General features: G+C 40.1%; 1 pseudogene; it reads right to left on the bottom strand.

The window, feature by feature from the left end:
• Window positions 1-310: 310 nt before the first annotated feature.
• LOC139666707 (myosin heavy chain, fast skeletal muscle-like) lies at window positions 311-11,319 on the bottom strand (annotated as a pseudogene).
• Between the last annotated feature and the right edge of the window lie 4,464 nt (window positions 11,320-15,783).

Here is a 15,783-nt window from a genome sequence, read left to right on the forward strand (position 1 = left end):
AACATTCGCATTGTGTCATTTGTATAACAGGTTCAACCTTAAAATATGAAGTGGATGATGTTTGGCTGCCTTAGAAATGCCATCCTCTTATGGCAAAACGTGCACTACAACTTTAACAGTAGTGAAAACCTCTTTCATTAAATAACCAGTCAGATACTAAGAACGTGACACCATAAAATAAAAAAAATAATAGGATAGGTTGTGCTCATGAGTAAATAATACACCAACAAACTTTTGCTTTTTTTATTTTAAGGTTTAAGCTCTCATAATTCATTAGAGGTGAGGAAATTATGGAAAAGTTGCATGCTCCTTACTCTGCAGCTTCTTTGCCCTGAGATAAAAAAGGAGAGCATCACAGGATATGTCTCTTACATGAAATCTTCCACCAACAAAATGAAACCCTTGCATTCCCTTTAAAACTGTCAAGTAAGTTTTGGTTACTCTGCTCAGGCATGTTTTATAATAGAGTTCATCAAAGTAAATTCATGTACTCACTCTGCCACACTGACCAAATTGAAGTGACACTGGAATACCTATATGTTACTGATTATTTTAAGTCACTTAAAACATCCTTTACCTTTCCAGAGTCGTGGCTCTTGGCTCTCAGCTTGTTGACCTGGGACTCGGCGATGTCGGCACGCTCCTCGGCCTCCTCCAGCTCATGCTGTACCTTCCTGAACTTGGACAGGTGAGAATTGGCCTGCTCCTCCTGTAAATGTACAAATTGTTAGTGTTAACAAAATCCAACACCTCTGTGTGAATGGGTCAGTGCCTATCTGTGATTTTGAGCAATGGCTAAATGCTGTATAGGCCTACATTTCAAGATTATTACTTACAGCCTCCTCAGCCTGCCTCTTGTATGCCTTCACTTTAAGCTGCAGCTTGTCCACCAGATCCTGCAGTCTGTTGATATTCTTCTTGTCCTCCTCAGTCTAAAATGGAGAAACAATTATTTAGTTTCTGTTTTTACAAGTTGGTTGTACTTTATTTTGTTTGTTTGATTCAGAGGCATCTGCGTTGTTGGAGATTCCCATACCTGGTAGGTGAGTTCTTTGACCCTCCTCTCGTACTTGCGAACTCCCTTCACAGCATCAGCACCACGTCTCTGTTCAGCATCAACCTCTGCTTCCAGCTCACGCAGCTGCGCATATTTTAATGTGATATTTGTAGGGTGTTTTTATTATTTAAAAGACAAAGACACTTTAAGTAATGACAAAATCAATCACATAGTGAAACACAAATATGAATTACCCTAGACTCTAGTTTCTGCAGCTGCTTCTTTCCACCCTTCATGGCCAAGTTCTCAGCCTCGTCCAGGCGGTGCTGCAGGTCCTTGACAGTGACCTCCAGGTTCTTCTTCATTCTCTCCAGGTGAGCGCTGGTATCCTGCTCTTTCTTCAGCTCTTCAGCCATCATGGCAGCCTGAGATTTGATGAAATATTTTCATAAATTTCCAGAAAATGTTATATTCAATATTGTTTAACACCAGAGATAGTCAGTAGAATTTTCTTACGTCAGTGATGGCCGTCTTAGCTTTCTCCTCAGCATTTCTAGCTTCCTGAACGGTATCATCAACCTCACTCTGAATCTGGACAAAGTCAGCCTCAAGCTTCTTCTTAGTGTTCAGAAGGTTTGTATTCTACACAGAAAGAACAGTTAGATTAACAGGAATGTATGTGGCTAATGATGACAACGTGGTGAAATTTCTAAAAGGAATGTCCTTTTCACCTGAGAGTACAGCAGGCCCACGCGCTCACTGGCATCAACCAGCTCCTGTTCAGCCACTTTGCGGCCTCTCTCAGTCTGTTCAAGGGCAGCCCTCAGTTCCTCGATTTCGGCAACCATCAGACCATTTCTGCGATCTACCATGGCAACCTGCTCCTTCTGGTCATCTTGAGCTCTGATAGCATCATCAAGCTGGAGTTGGGCATCCTGAGAAAAATAGAATAATATATCAGTTAATTGTGCATCTAATAGTTATATTCCATAGATTCAATTCAGCTAAAAAAATCTACCTTCAGCTGTCCCTGGACAATCCTCAGTTGTTTCTGGGACTCAGCAGCTTGGTGATTGGCATGGCTCAGCTGAATCTCCAATTCATTTAGGTCTCCCTCCATCTTCTTCTTGATTCTCAGGGCATCATTCCTGCTCCTGACCTCAGCGTCCAGAGTGCTCTGCATGGAGTCAATGACTCTCTGGCTGTTCCTCTTGATCTGCTCCATCTCGTCATCCTTCTCAGCAAGCTTCCTGTCAACCTCACCCTTGACCTGGTTCAGATCCAGCTGCATACGCAGAATCTTGGACTCTTCATGCTCCAAAGTACCCTGTAGATCGATTTAGATTTTTGCTTTTATCATCCTAGAACTATATATTGTTTCAATATGTGAGGTCTATCAACATGAATTGTGTTAAAGCAAAGACCTAAAAGACATTATGTGCTACAAGACATACCTCTGCCTCCTCCAGAGCGGTCTGGAGCTCAGCCTTCTCAGTCTCCACTGTTTTCTTGGCCTTCTCCAACTCATGGATGCTCTTACCAGTCTCACCAATCTGTTCAGTCAAGTCGGAGATCTCCTCTATTGAAATGAAAACATTAACATGTGAAATGATAAAGTACACAAACCTGCAAACTTAAATATATTTCCTATGATTTCTTGCTGAAACTGATGACTTACGCTGCAGGTTCTTGTTCTCCCTCTTCAGGGTCTCTAGCTGATCCAGAGCCTCCTCATAAGAGTTCTTCATCTTGAAGAGCTCAGTGCTGATGGTGCGGGCCTCCTTCTGAGCGCCCTCCAGCTCAGCCTGTCCCTCCTCATACTTCTTCTTCCACTCAGCCAGAACCTGAATTGAAAAATTGTGAAAAGTTTCAGATTAAGATTCTATAAATGAAAGTAGATTGTTAATATTAATATTGTTTTGATTTTCAAACCTTGTCAAAGTTCCTCTGCTTCTTGTCAAGGTTGGCGGCCATGCCATTGGCTCTCTCAACATCAATCATGAGGTCCTCCACCTCACCCTGGAGTCTCTGCTTGGTTTTCTCAAGAGAGGCACACTTGGAGTTGACAGCCTCAATCTGCTCCTCAGCCTCCTGGAGACGCTGGGCAAGCTTCTTCCTGTTTGGCAATTCAGAATTTCAAGATATAAAAATGGAAGATTGGTATACTGAGCACAACTTTCTTTGTAGCTACATCAAGTACATACTTGGCCTCCTCAAGTTCCTCAGTACGCTGGATGGCATCAGTTTCATACTTGGTTCTCCACTGAGCCACCTCACTGTTGGCCTTAGACATTCCACGCTGCAGCTCAGCCTTGGCCTCCTGCTCCTCCTCAAACTGCTCCCTTAGCAGGTCACAGTCGTGGCGTACAGACTGCAGACCATGGGCCAGGGCATTCTTTGCCTTAACCTCCTCTTCAATCTGCCTCTTCAGCTCCTCAATCTGCTGAGTGAAGGCGTGTTTTCCTCTAGTAAGCTGGGAAACGAGGGCTTCCTTCTCCTCCAGCTGGCGACCAAACTCACCTATAGCATTACAAATTCACTTAATTTGGAAAGTCAAGGATGCAATATCTTATACATCAAGGATCATTATCTTCAAAGCATTGTTCACTCTTAAGCAAATGTTTCACTTCCTATTTAATGCACAGTTTTCATTACAAAATCTCAAGTATCTGTACCATTTTCAGTCAGGAGTCTTGCTTTCTGAGCGCTGATGTCATTAATTTGATGCAGATTCTCATCATTCTTGGTCTTGATTTCACTGAGTTGGTCCTCAAGGGTGCGACACATCTTCTCAAGGTTGCCCTGTTCATCGCAAACAAATGTTTTTATACTGAAATATGACTTGATATGAAAACAGGATAACATTTGCTATTTCAACTATTTTTGTCTCACCTTTGCCTTGGCTACAGCCTCCATGTTGCTAGAGAGATCGTCAATCTCCATTTTATATTCACTCTTCTCCTTCTCCAGCTTCTGCTTGACACGTTGAAGGTTGTCAATGTGCTCTCCAAGCTCAGCCACACTGTCGGCCTGCTTCTTACGGAGAGCAGCAGCAGTAGCCTCATGCTGCAGGGTGGACTCCTCCAGATCACGGCGCAGCTTCTGGAATTCTGCCTCCCGCTTCTTGTTCATCTCAATCTGAGCAGCAGTGGCACCACCAGCCTCCTCCAGCCTCTCACTGATCTCCTCAAGTTCCCTCGAAAGATCAGCCCTCTGCTTCTCAACCTTGGCTCTGGCAGCACGCTCAGCCTCAATCTCCTCTTCTAGTTCCTCAATACGAGCCTATTATTGAGAAAGAAAGAGGTTATACATACTTGTCCATGCGTCACTGAGAAATGTTAATGCCATGAACAAGATTCAAGAGATCAAACAAACCATCACAAAACATCACACACACCTGGAGTTCCTTAATCTTCTTCTGAAGCTGAGCACCCAAAGACTGCTCATCCATCCAATAAAAGGATGTTGAGGAAATTGAAAACATTTGTTTTCAAAGTTGTTTTTGCATTGTTTCCATGATTTGATCTTACTTCTTCAGTTTCTCATCAGATTGCTGCTTGTCATTCTCCAGATCCATGATGCTCTCCTGGGCCATTTTCAGGTCTCCCTCAAGCTTTCTCTTGGTTCTCTCAAGATCCATACGGAGCTTCTTCTCTTGCTCCAGAGAACCTTCAAGCTAAATATCCATGGTAGAAATTATTAAATAGTCTCAATAGGAATTTAAGCGTATATGTACAATGATGACTGAAACTTACATCGTCCACTTGCTGCTCAAGCTTAGTCTTGGCCTTGGTCAGAGTGTTGACTTTGTCCTCCTCTGCCTGCAGGTCATCCAGTGTCTGCTGGTGAGCCTCCTGGAGAGCCTTCTTCTCCTTGGTCAGCTTGGTAATGCTCTCATCCTGAGAGGCCATCTCCTCTGTCAGATTCTTCACCTAGGGTTTGGGTAATAAAAATGTCATGTATCATTTCATTGAATAGGCTCAATTGCCTTTAGTTGTTATTGTTTGACTGAATTCCAACCTTATTCTCAGTGGCATGTTTCTCCTTCTCCACTTTGGCCAAGGTGAGTTCCAAGTCATCAATATCCTTCTTCAGCTCAGAACACTCATCTTCTAGTTTCCTCTTTTTAGCAGTTAGCTCAGCATTCATTTCCTCTTCATCCTCCAGCCTCTCAGTTGTCTCCTTAAGCTTGGCCTCCAGTTGAATCTTACTCTTGATCAGTCCCTCACATCTCTCCTCAGCATCAGAAAGATTTTCTGACCCCTGAAGTTTTAAATTAAATTAGACATTTTCAGAAATGTGGTACAAGAAATATCTTTGTCCTTGAAAATTATCAATAGTTCTTATATTCCTTTATACTCACTTTGTTATAATATACCCCTTGAACCCTGGTTTTCCCCTTAAGTTTTTCTCATACGTAGCTTCAATGCTTAAATTTTTCATGCTGTACGACAATGTCAAATATATATATATATATATTCTGTATTTGCTTGTTCCAACTCTTCATTGAAGCTATAGCATACTTATATTCAATGAAATATTCAAACCCAAGATGCCATTTTTTATGACTACACCATTATGTCAAATGGAAAAAATCTAAATGCATAATTTTATACATATATACTATGTACCTGTAATTCAGCATGACATATTTGGTATCTTTGGAAAACTTGGGATCTTGACTAGAATTTAAAAGGGTCGGTTTGAACAAAGCTTGGCTGCTCAACATGGTCAGCTTAATTTTGAGGCCACTCACAGAAGCCACTTGCAACTGCAGATCATTCTTCTCCTGGAGCAGAGAAACCATCTTCTCTTCAAGTTCTTTCTTCTTGGCCTCTGTCTTGGTCAGAACTTCTTTGCATTTTGAATAGTCTTCCTTCATCTGAGCCAGCTCCTTCTCAGTTTCAGCGCTCTTCAGGAGAGGCTTGATTTTGTAGTATACCTTCATCCATGGCCAGTGCTTGACATTCATGAATGAGCGGATATTGTACTGGACAGTGTAAACAGCATCTCTAGAGAAAAAAAGAAAAGGCACATTTAAATTCTTAAATGAACATTTGGAGCCATTGCTGTTCTTTATTTCTACAAAAGAAATATACTTGCCTCTGTGCCGTCATCGCGACAAACTCCTTCCTCATGAGGTATCCACGGCACATAGCCTGAGTCATGGTCACCAGGGCTGCAAGTTTCTCATCTCTCATTTCCTCAAGAGTACCCAGCAGACCAGCTTTGAAGAACACCTGACAAAATGGATTTACTTAGTTGAAATCAATAATTCCACAAATGGAAATATACTCACAAATTTACTTGCAGAAGAAAAAAATAGTACTTATATCTTCTTACTTTAGTGTGTCCAAATCTATACTGAGTGTGGTCCACATCAATTGAGCCCAAGAGCTTCTCGGAAGCCTTCTTGTTGTCAATGAACTGTCCCTCTGGGATGACGCTGGCATTCAGTACCTTGTACCTGCATATTTTGTCATTTTAGTATTATAGCATTATAATGTATTTTAAAGAATCACTTACAATTTGATGACATTTTATTTTCATGCAACGCAGTACCTCTGCTTGAAGTCACCATACTGGATTCTGCTGGGGAAACCCTTCCTGCAGATTCTGATACCTTCCAGCACACCGTTACACCTGAGCTGGTGAATACCCAGGTGGTTATCCATATTACCTGCAGAAAAGATAAACAATAATCAGGAACATTCTCCATCTCTTATCAATGTACCACTCTACACACACTTATAATTTATATATTGTATTATTTTATATTAAACAAACACTTCACCTGGAATCTTGGACTCATTGGGAATCAGACAACGCACAAAGTGAGGATGAGTGCTCCTTAAATTGGTCATCAGCTTGCCCAAATTATCCTAAATGAACAGAAGATGCAAATTAGCACACTGTAATCCCAATTCCATACAATTTATATTAACCTATATGTATATATCTTCGACACTGAATTCAGTTTAAGTTTCTTACTCTGAACTGAGAGGACACAGTCTGCATGGAACCTCCCTTCTTCTTGCCTCCCTTGCCACCAGAGCTAGCCTCAGCTGAAAGGGTAAAAGTTTTAATCTTTGCATTGTGGTGTACATCAAGAGTACGATGTTAAGTAAACAACAATAAAGGTAATATTCAAGTGCTTTGCCTCTTGAGAGATACCTTCTCCACCACCAACATTGGCATACAGAAGAGCCAGCAATTTCACTGAGGACTTTTGGTACAGTTGCACAACAGACTCATTCAATGGATCCTTGTTCTTGTCCAGCCAGCCAACGACGTTGTAATCCACAGTACCGGCATAGTGCACCAGGGAGAAGTGGGCCTCAGCCTTGCCCTTGGCAGGCTTGGGCTTCTGGAAAGCATTGCACTTTCCAAGATGTTGATCATACAGCTTGTTCTTGAATGAAGTGTCTGAGGCCTTGGGGAACATGCACTCCTCTTCAAGGATGGAGAAGATACCCATGGGCTGTTGAAAGGAAATATTGAACAATATTTTGAACAATAGTCAAGTCAAGTCAAGTCAAATTTATTTATACAGCACATTTCATACACAGGGCAACACAATGTGCTTTACATAAAAAGACAATACAGTATGCATATGCAATATGCATCAACAAGTGTTAGTGCAGTTACACAAGAATCAGTGCAGAATATGCCAATGTCAAAATATACAAAACACACACACACAGACTCACACACACACACACACACACACACACACACACACACACACACACACACACATACACATTAAGAACTTAGCCATAGATTGTTGTGAAAAGAAAGGTTTTTAACCTGGTTTTAAAGGTGTTCAGTGTGGGGGCCTCTCTCAGGTCCTCAGGCAGGGCGTTCCATCTACTTGGGGCATAAATACAAAAGGCAGCATCCCCTGCTTTGGAGTTAGTACGAGGGACGGTTAAAAGACCGCTGCCTGTGGACCTGAGAGTTCTTGCTGGTTTGTATCTAATTAGCATGTCTGTTATATACTGAGGTGCAAGGCCATTTAGAGCTTTGTAAACAAGTAGTAGAATTTTAAAATCGATTCTAGTTTTGACAGGGAGCCAATGCAGGGATCTAAGAACCGGCGTAATGTGTTCAGACTTTTTAGTTCCGGTGAGAACGCGTGCAGCTGCATTTTGAATTAACTGTAGTCACCGCACAGCTGATTTTGGGAGGCCGGTGAAAAGACCATTACAATAGTCTAGTCTACTTGTTATAAATGCATGAATTAATTTCTCAGAGTCTGATTTTGATAGAAAGCCCCTCAGTTTTGAAATGTTTTTTAGATGGTAGAAGGCTGATCTTGTGAGTTGATTGATATGGCTCTTAAAATTTAGATCGCCGTCTATGATTACACCCAGATTTCTAGCTTCACTTTTGCTCTCCAGAGACCCAATAGTAAAACAATGGGAATTTTCTTTTTTCCTTTTCTTTCTTTTTCATTGTGTATTGCACTTACCTTCTCAATAAGCTCAATGCAGGCAGCCAAGTCCATACCAAAATCAATGAACTCCCAGTCAATGCCTTCCTTCTTGTACTCCTCTTGTTCCAGTACAAACATGTGGTGGTTGAAGAACTGTTGCAGTTTCTCATTGGTGAAGTTGATGCACAGCTGTTCCATGCTGTTGTACTGTTGAAATTGATGTAGAATGCATGTCAGGTGTAGGCCTAATCGCACACTTAATATTCCATGGGGAAGAAATTGTAAATCTTCCACATCAAAACTCAAGTACAATACTCACATCAAATATCTCAAAACCAGCAATGTCCAGCACACCAATGAAGAAGTTTCTCTGCTGCTTGGTATCCAACATCTGGTTGATACGAATGACCATCCACAAGAACATTCTCTCATAGATGGATTTGGCCAAAGCCATGATTGAGTTGGAGACCTACAGGAAAACAAGCAGACAGTTGCATAAATAATTCACTCTGACTGATTCTGACTCACAGTGACACATTTCATAGTGAATTTCATGTTGTAAGCGTTTACCTGTGGCACAGTCTGGCCCTTGGTCACAAACTCATTGCCGACCTTTACTCTGGGTAGCAAAGAGCCTTCAGCATGTCAGCAGAGTTCAGGCCCAGCAGGTAGCCCACTTTGTCAGCCACTGTAAAAAATATATATGGAATTACAGTATGTGACATTTCATATGTGTTACAAAACTACAATAATGTGTTTGTAATTTAGTGATGCATAACGTTGCAATAATCATTACCACATTTTGCTTACACAATAGATACAATTGATGATTTGTTTGAGCATTTATGTCAGAAGCAGGTTTATTTACCCTCAGTGCCATCAGGCTCAGCCTGCTCCTCACGCTGCTTCTGCTTGAACTTCATGTTGCCATGGTGGATCACACATCCAGTCAACTTGTAGATGCCCATCTTTTCATCAGCGTTGAAGCCCAGGATATCAATGGCTGTCTAGAGAGGATTATTTTACAGTGAGAGATGGCAATGCATGATAGATATATTTATGTCTTTTGGTCATGTCTAATTACTTACATCAGTGGCAATCAACTCTTCCACATCATTAATACTGGCCACAGTGATCTGACCCTGGCTGATCATGGGGAAATCGTAGGGGTTGGTGGTGATGAGTGTCATCTCTGTTGAGAAATCAGCCATGTTAAGGAATTTCTTCTCAGTGCCATATTTCCTCAGTGTATCATGCACTAAATCACATAGAATTTCTATGACTTACCAATCAGTTCGGGCTTGTGGTTGGTCATCATCTGATAGAAGATGTGGTAGCCTCTCTCATCTGGAAGCTGGAATGTCACTCTAGACTTCTCCAGCAGATCTTACATAAATAGTGAAAGATATCAGTTACAACATTTAATACAAGAGTTGTTAAAAAACAACTTCGAGCCATCAAGACTTGCTACATTTTACTCACAAGTTTCAATATCAGCACTGGCCAGTTTTCCAGAGGTGCCAAAGTGAATTCTGATGAATTTACCCTGTAAGAGACAACTTCTTCAGTGAAATCCTCAGTTGCATAGAACTATTATTTGGAATAGTTTCTCAAGACTGTCAAATTGGAATTTTTATTACACTTTACATTAGACTTACAAAACGGGAGGAGTTGTCATTTCTCACGGTCTTGGCATTACCATAGGCCTCCAGCAGAGGGTTAGCAGCAATGATCTGATCCTCCAAAGAGCCCTATGAGGAACAGTATTGCTATAAGATCAATGTGTCATACTCGTTATCTTGCCTTGTTTCATGTTTCTTGCTAAACTGCTCAGAATGCAGTTAATTCCCACCTGTATTTTGCTGGCACTCTGGGCCTCCTTCTTTTTGTCTCCACCCACAGCAATTGTTGCAAAGTACTGGATGACACGCTTGGTGTTCACAGTCTTTCCGGCACCAGATTCTCCACTGTAGAATTACAGTATATACCAAATATTGAAAAACACAAATGTCAAATGCAATGTTTGAAATGAGAAAACACATTCAACAAATAGAGGCACAACACATTACTTACGTGATCAGGACAGACTGGTTCTCCCTATCTGTAGAATATATTCAAAAAGTATTTTAGTCCACGTATCAATATAGTTATGAATTTCAAATGTTATTAAACTAAGAGAAGCCCTTACCTGTGAGCATGTTCTGGTAGGCATTGTCAGAGACAGAGAAGATGTGGGGTGGGGCTTCCATACGCTTCTTGCCTCTGTAGGCAGACACAACCTCAGCATCATATACTGGGAGCCACTTGTAGGGGTTCACAGTGGCACAGAACAGGCCAGAGTAGGTCTGGAACAGGAATAGTTACACTAACTACTAGCTGTCATCAACATAATACAAATGTTTTACATCATGTACTGTATTTAGTTGTTTAAAAATGTCTGACGTAGATCATCCATGCTGCATAACGCTCTTTGAGGTTATACAGCACAGAGGCTTCGTTGAGGTGGGTCATCATTGCCATGTCCTCAATCTTGTCGTACTTGGGAGGGTTCATTGGGGTGACGTCATCATCCTTGACTGTTACAGTCTGGAAAATTTAAATCATAGTAATGGCTTAGTTACAGTTTAGCTAAATTTCAACGTTCGCTCTTGTAATTTCTCACGGCTGTAGCTAATACCTCTTGGGATTCTGTGATTTTGACGGTGACTTTGCCAGCCTCCCTGCTCAGGATTGTGCCCTTGACGTACAACTCCTTGGCATCGGCCACAAAGCAGGCAGTCTTGGCATCAAAAGGCCTGTTCTGAGCCTCAATCCTCTCCTTCTCTGGCTTACGGAGGTAGATGGCGGCCTTGCCATAAATGGCCATTTCCGCGTCCGTACTCATGGTGGCAGTTGACTGCTGTTTTTCCTAAAGAAAAAAAAGCATTTGGCATGGGCTACAAGTTCTTTATTCTTATTGAACATTGTATGACCTATGCATCTCTATAGTCTATTTAACCCTCTTCTACCTCATCTAAACACACACGCACACACATACACACACACACGCACTCACACACAAACGACTACAGACACAGACACACACACACACACACACACACATACACATGAATATAGATTGTCATTCTGTTGGTAAGAGTTCTATTTACGCCTCCAGCTTGCATTTGGATTTGATGAGTCAGAATCACATGAATACATTTTCTAAGAATTTTGCTTTGCCTCTTGACTCTGATTGCATGGGGTTATTTACACCAAGCATACACAAGTTGAATTTTACCTTCAAATCTTAATTCGAAGGTAAAATCTGCCTGCCAGACATGGTGGTTCTCACACCGAGAGAGATGTGATTTTCTCTTCAGTTGGGATACAAAACTATGATGGTGGCTATTACGTAAATAAGGTTAATGTACAACAGATCTTACCTAAGTAGGAAATCCAGGAGTTGATCAACGGACACTGCAAATAATAAGAGATTAAGATTAAGATTTCACTTTATTGATCCCCTAGGGGAAATTCGGGTGTCATAATGCTGTCAGATAAGAGATTTCGATCAATAACCACTTGGTTTTTGAAGGAGAGTAACAAAGTATTCTTCAAGTTCTTTGTTAGTCCTTTAAAGCAGACTATAGGAATTCAGATTTACCTCTATGCTGCATGATTAAAGCTGTTTAATGAACACATTGTTAAAATTTAATTTTGAGTGGTTAAATTCAAAGTTATTGCATTTTCCACAATCCATTCTTTTTTACAGGCAGTTTCAGACTAACTCATAACACATCACAACTAAACTTGTCTTCTTGATTGGCTCCCCTCACAATATAATATCTCCTCAGTAATTGCTAACATATTTCCAATCAGGAAAGCATTTGAACTGCAAAGCCCCCACTCATCAGGTTTGCCTCATTTGAATTAGACGAGCTGGTATTTTTCGGCCAAGCACAGTACAGTATTGTGACCGTTCTGCCTGTGAGGACTTAAGTCTTCAAATGCATTAAATAAATACCCTTTTAACTAAACAACATGTATTTGCAAAACATAATGATGAACATTATTCTTATCCTGCGCCATAGTATATTTGACACAAAATCATGAAACCTAAATGATATGGGACCTTTAATTCAATTCTCTCTACTTGGAGAAAAAGACAATGCAGGCAGGCATAATTGGAGAATGAAAGAAACCAGATTTCCCCATAGTGTCCCTTAGCACAGAAAAGTCCAAGGCAATGATTCTAGGCTATCCTTACCTTCAGTGGAAAAAGACCTCACCTCCAATGCGGTGAGCTTTTGTAGGGACTCCTTATATACTGGGCTCCATGTGCCAAACAAGCACATGCTATAAGTGGCAAGCGCTAAAAAAGGCAAAAACTTTCTTATGCAAATTAGAGCTTTGTCTGCCTTTTTTCATGTCACAGTTTGGCATGATCATTATCACGTCTTTGAAGCTAGTCAGATATTTTGAATCTCATGATATTATATCAATTGTTGGATTTGATTTAGGGTGGATAGACAGACAGACAGGCAGGCAGGCAGGCAGACAGACAGACAGACAGACAGACAGACAGACAGACAGACAGACAGACAGACAGACAGACAGACAGACAGATAGATAGATAGATAGATAGATAGATAGATAGATAGATAATTAAGGCTTTCACTATTTCTGAGGCTCATTTTTCATTCAGTCACTAGGTATCAGTAATAGATCTGAATATAACTGCAACATTTCTTCCTCTAAGATAGTACTTTATCAAAGTCATGGAGGTCCCATTTATTTTACAGTGTTGAGAGGATTTACACTTTGCTTTTACAGCCCCATAGGACTTAAGGGATCACATTTCAACTTGGGGGAGTTTTCCAAGTACCAGAGACAGCAAGGTTAATAGGTTAACAGATGGCTTGCATGTTTTCATGGTTTAATATTTTGTTTAGAATAGCTGACTTTACAGATTGTACTTAATGGATTGGGAATCCATCAGATTTGGTGGTTGAACTGCATTGTGGTTAATGGTTTCAAAAGCCACTTGCAATTAAAGCTGATATGAAGTCTTACATCAAATATTTGTATTAACATCAGAGACAGATGAACTCTGAATATTAAATGGGATGCACACATTTGTTATATATACCAGACATTACTACTAATGACTTATCACAGTTTGAGGCCACTACACTCTTGTCCTCATATAGCCACTGCCCATGGTCTGTGTTGAGGTATGGATCCACTGGAGGATACATTGTCACTGATGTTGAAAAACATACTTCCTAAGATGTTTATTTTTTGCCAACAATTGCTCTGGAGTGCTGATAGTTTTATTGGCATTTAAGCTGTGGTAATGTCACCTATTCACTGGGGATAATATACTGGATCGTATTTCAAGTGGACCCTAACTGGCTGGGTTTATGACTCCATCAGTGGAAACAAGGTCAGGTCAACACCTTGTCCTCATATAATTTGAGTTTTATTTTTTGTTATAAATAGCTGTCAGTTAGCAATAATTCAATCATCAGCAGCTCCACTTCATCTATCATGAATTATGATCTGTCACATTAACAGTGACTATTTTCCTACCAGTTGTAAAATATGGCACAGCCATGTGACCTGTGAACCAGACCTGACAGTTTGACTTGTCTTCAATATCTTTCTCGCTGCAAGCCACAATTTCAGATTTTCAGCATATCCTACATCCACCAGTATTGATCATGTTCGTACGATATTCATTGCAGTGTCCTTTTTTCAGTGTTTTCTTTTCACTCTTGCAATTTTTAATGAAAATAACATTGTAATATAAGCACTGACCATAGCATACACTATAAAACTAAACATTATTTTACTTAAAATTAAGTAACCTAAATAAATCATGATCTCATGTGACTTGAGCAGGGAACAAAATCATCAATTCTGTTGTATGTAAATTCACCATTTTTTTTGTCAGCAATAGTTTTTTTTAAAAGAACATAAAGTCTGTATCTTCTCAACAATTGTACATCCAAGTCCTGCTGGACTTTGACTGAGTGTACCGCAACGAAACCTGATCTGGACACCCAACAAGGAGACTGGACATAGCCAAATAAAGAGTGTTAAAGCTCAGACATGAAGCCTGCTTACTCATCATGACACTCAAAGACAGATGTTACTACCTCTCATCATCCGCATTTTTGTGCATGAACAAGATAGTTTCTTCCTACTGTTGGACTACTCTAATTTCTGATCTGTTTGTATGTCCTGAGGCAACCTAATCTCAATTGACATCTATAGGTCATGTCATAACAGTAGGACATCAGCCTAGTTGTTAGTAGGTGGTCGTACATAGATTATTATTCATTTATTTTGAAACAGTTTAGAGGTTAGCTCAGTAGAACCTATTATATCCAAGCATGGAAGTTGAAAAATGTAAAGTAAACAATATCTATACACCAATTGAATCCTCTAATTTCAGTTAGTATTATAGTTAATAGTATGGCAATTATAAATAATCAGTTAGAAAACAAGAAAATGAAAGACATAGTTTATTAAATTTCATATTCTTACAGCCAAAAATAACATTTTGTCAGAAGCTGCCTTTCAATTAATTTATATATTGTTTTTCACAGGCTAATCTGTGTTCTCAATTGACATAACCATTCCTTCGTGAAAAGCCTGAGAGCTTCTGCAAAACAAAGAAGTGAATACTATAGTATTTACAACTCTCTAAGGCAATAGTATTCACTGCACCACGCAATGCACGTTCTAGAAGAACCAAAAGATTCAACCAGTCCAACCAATCAAATATGCTGTGTTGATTATACGTGGTGATATTTTCACAGTTGCATTCATTTCTCATTTTTCTGATGATTTTCATTGTTATTTTCAATATGAAAATAGATGTTCTTTATTAATTCTGGAACTCATAATAGGTAATATGGTGATGTACAGTCAGTAGTGCAAGTATTGAAACAGAAAGATAAAGTCGATCACATTTGCTGGTGTCATTGTTTCAACAAAATGTAACATGCAGGTGATTTAAGAGTCCAAATCTAACGGTCTCATATTCCCATATTTCCTCATATTCACCTTGTGATGTGATATCCTGTAATGGACCTTGTGATGGATCTTATGACTCACCACAAAAAAAGACTAAATTGAACTTACTGTCCCTATACTTACACCTTTGACTGTATATTCCAGCATAAAAACGAGGCACAACTCTCTTCAGTCACCACGCTTGCAAGTCTGGTGGGGCTGCAAAAATACAGTACAATGACACAATTTGATGATTATTTCACTAGTCACAAAACATTTCTAGTTGCATTACAACAACTGAATGATAGAATAATAGCACCTAGACAGAAGCTAATAGAACCTTCCT

This window comes from Centroberyx affinis, unplaced genomic scaffold (genome assembly GCF_046629955.1).
Source record: "Centroberyx affinis isolate AG114_WGS23_722 - 3 ecotype Tasmania unplaced genomic scaffold, CSIRO-AGI_Caff_v1 ptg005091l_1, whole genome shotgun sequence".
NCBI classification, from domain to species: domain Eukaryota; kingdom Metazoa; phylum Chordata; class Actinopteri; order Beryciformes; family Berycidae; genus Centroberyx; species Centroberyx affinis.